Below are 3,598 nucleotides of genomic sequence, written 5' to 3'. Positions count from 1 at the left end.
CCAACTTAGAGTGAATTTAAAAAAATCCTCAGGTTTCCACTGATACTCAGAAACAGTCACGTCTGAGGAGTAGATACTCTATTAAAGGACTAAGGATTTGCCCAAAGATTAAAGATAAAACTTCAGTTAATTCATCCTACGAAGTGTTAAAAGAAAACCTCAATAAGTTCATGGTAATTAGCCAATAATTTATGTACTTGTCAAAAAAAAAGTCAATATTTTCAGGGGAAGAGAAGATTGTCTAATGTATCATCTGTGTCCATCATACAATAAAATATCAGAAAAGAGACAGGAAACCAAATACCACAATCCAGAGAAAAAGCAATCAACACACATACACAAATTAAGATAATTCAGATCGACAAGGAATTTAAAGAAGCTCTTATTTTCAAAAAGTTTACAGTGTAAAGAAAAAGTTGTAAAGACCAGTAAACAGATTGAGAATTTCACCAAAAAAAATTTAAAAAATAAGTTTTAAAAATTATAACTCTGTTTCTGGTATTAATAGGATAATTAGGAAAGAGAAAATTCATTGGATAAGATAAATGGAAGATTGGGGACAAGAGAAGAAATGCTCAGTAAACTTGAAGACACATAAATATAAATTATTCAATGTAAAGGGAGGAAAGAAAATTAAAAACAAAGCAAGCAGAACTTCAGTGACCCATAGGGCAATATTAAACTAGATGACATATGTGGAATTGTAATCTGAGAAAGACATATATTGTTGAATGAAGCAGAAAATATATTCTGAAAAATAACGGAGGACTTCCAGTTTCCAGTTATACATGCAAGGAGCTTGGAAGTCACCACTCCATTTCAATAACAAGTAAAAAGGTGAACAGACTGAAAAATCAGCAACTCTTCTTGTATTCATAAAACACACAGGGCAAACCACTGTTACAAGCTTGGAATGATGGAAGAGTAAAGAAAGTTGTGGTTTACTGGAGCTGAGATTCACTAGTGGAATCCACTGTGGAGAGCAATCCTGGGGCAGCAAAACCATATCTGTAACTAATGAATTGTTGGAGGCTCAGCATGGACAATTCTGAGTCAAAAACTCCTGGGGGAAGCAATCCCCACAATATTGTGGGATTGACCTCCAGGAGCTTGACCAGTTTCCCATGGCATATACAGGAGAAAAATCCGCCCCCCACCCCCATGCTTCATCAAGAAGAGAAAAGAAACCATTTTTAAATACGTCAGAGCACTCTTTTTTTTTTTCATTTTTTAATGTTTATTTTATTTTTGAGAGAGAGACAGAGAGACAGAGAGACAGAATGCAAGCTGGGGAGGGGCAGAGAGTGAGGGGTGGGGGAGACAGAGAATCTAAAGCAAGCTCCAGGCTCTGCACTGTCAGCACAGAGCCCAATGCAGGGCTTGGACTCACAGACCATGAGATCATGAACTGAGTGGAAGTCGGAAATTTAACTGACTGAGCCACCCATGTACCCCAAGCTCTCCATTCTTCTTAATAAGGCCTTCCCTCAAGAGAAACTAGTCAATCAGAGCCTAAAGTTCTTGGGTCTGATCAGTGTCAATTGACATTGGGGAAGAGAAATACCCAACATCACACTACTCTAGCCATCCTGTCCCCCCTAAAGGGGAAGGAAAAACAAAGAAACACTTGTGAAGTTTACAGTCCAGAAGCATAAGCTCACTAAAAGATGAAAACCTAATCACAGGACTACATAATACTTCTCCCACTGTATCTCAACATCACATTACTAAAGGCCTATTTATAGCAACTCATTTTACATGGCAAATTATGTCTAGCGACATTAAAAAAAAGTTACAAAGCATTCCAAAGGTCAAAAAATACAATCTGAACGGAGAGAAACCATCAGAAGTAAACAGACAGGGATGTTGGTATCAGAAATGCGGAGAGAAAGGAAAAAAAAAAACCCTAAAATATGCTAAAGGCTCTAAGGGATACAATAGAATGCAAGAATACAAGTCTAATAGGGAGATACAAATTCTGAGAGAGAATTTAAAAATACTAATCAAAAACACTGTAATAGAAATGAAGAAGGCCTTTGATGGCTTATTAGTAGAATGGACATGGCTGAGGAAAGTCTCTGACCTAGAGGATGTATCAACAGAATCCTCAAAAAAACAAAAGTGAAGAGAGCAAAAATTCAAAAAGATAAGAATATCCAAGGACAACAGGGCAACTACAAAAAATATAATATACACATAATGGGCATACCAGAAAGAGAAGAAAGGAACAAAATTTTAAAAAATGAGAGAACCGGGGCGCCTGGGTGGCGCGGTCGGTTGAGCGTCCGACTTCAGCCAGGTCACGATCTCGCGGTCCGTGAGTTCGAGCCCCGCGTCGGGCTCTGGGCTGATGGCTCGGAGCCTGGAGCCTGTTTCCTATTCTGTGTCTCCCTCTCTCTGTGCCCCTCGCCCGTTCATGCTCTGTCTCTCTCTGTCCCAAAAATAAATAAACGTTGAAAAAAAATTTAAAAAAAAATGAGAGAACTAAAAATGGAGAGAGATAATATGTTCAAGTATAGGAAAAGTTAATATTACCAAGATGTCAGTTCTTTCCAATTTAATCTGTAAATTCAATGCTTCTCAATCAAAATCCCAGCAAATTCTCTTGGGGATAGTTTGGCAAACTGATTGTAAAGTGTATGTGGAGAAGGAAGAAACTCAGAATAGCCAACACAATTTTGAAGAAAAACAAAGTTGGAGGACTGACACTACCAGATTTCAGGTTGTACTATAAAGCTACAGTAATTAGGATAGTGTTGTATTGTTGAAATAACATATAGGTCGATGTAACAGAACAGAGATCCCCAATGCAGAACCACATAAATATAGTCATATGATATTTGAAGAAGAAACAAAGGCAAACCAATGGAGCAAAGACTATCTTTCCAACAAATGGTGTTGGAACAATTATACCTCACATGTAAAAAAATGAACTGAGATGTAGACTTTACATGCTTCACAAAACCTAAAATGGATCATAGACCAAAATGTAAAATTCAAAACTGTAAAACTCCTAGAAGGTAACAAAGGAGAAAACTTAAGTGACCTTGGGTATGGCAATGACCTTTTAAATGTAACACCAAAGATTTGATCCATGAAAGAAATAACTCATACACTGAATGTCATTACAAACCTCTGTTCTGCAAAATCAATGTTACAGGACTGAGAAAATGAACTATGGACTGGGAACAAATACTTGCAAAAGACACAACTAATAAAGGACTATAGTCCAAAATATATAAGAATTCTTTAAAAATCAAGAAGAAAACAACCCAGTTAAAAAAATTAAGCCAAAGATCTTACAAGACATCTCACCAAAAACAAAAACAAAAAAACAAAAAACATACAGATGGCAAATGAGTATCTGAAAAGAAGAGCCATGTCATATGTCATCAGGGAAATACAAATTAAAACAAGAGTGAGATACCACGACACACCAATGGGAATGGTCAAAGTCCAGAACACTGACAACAGCAAATGCTGATAAGAATGTAGAGCAATAAGATCTTTCATGCTGGTGGGAATCCAAAATGGCACAGTCACTCTGGAATACCATTTGACAGTTGCTTACAAAACTTAACATACTCTTACCACACAA

Source organism: Acinonyx jubatus, chromosome D4 (genome assembly GCF_027475565.1).
Source record: "Acinonyx jubatus isolate Ajub_Pintada_27869175 chromosome D4, VMU_Ajub_asm_v1.0, whole genome shotgun sequence".
NCBI lineage: Eukaryota > Metazoa > Chordata > Mammalia > Carnivora > Felidae > Acinonyx > Acinonyx jubatus.
This window is presented reverse-complemented; position numbering follows the sequence as displayed.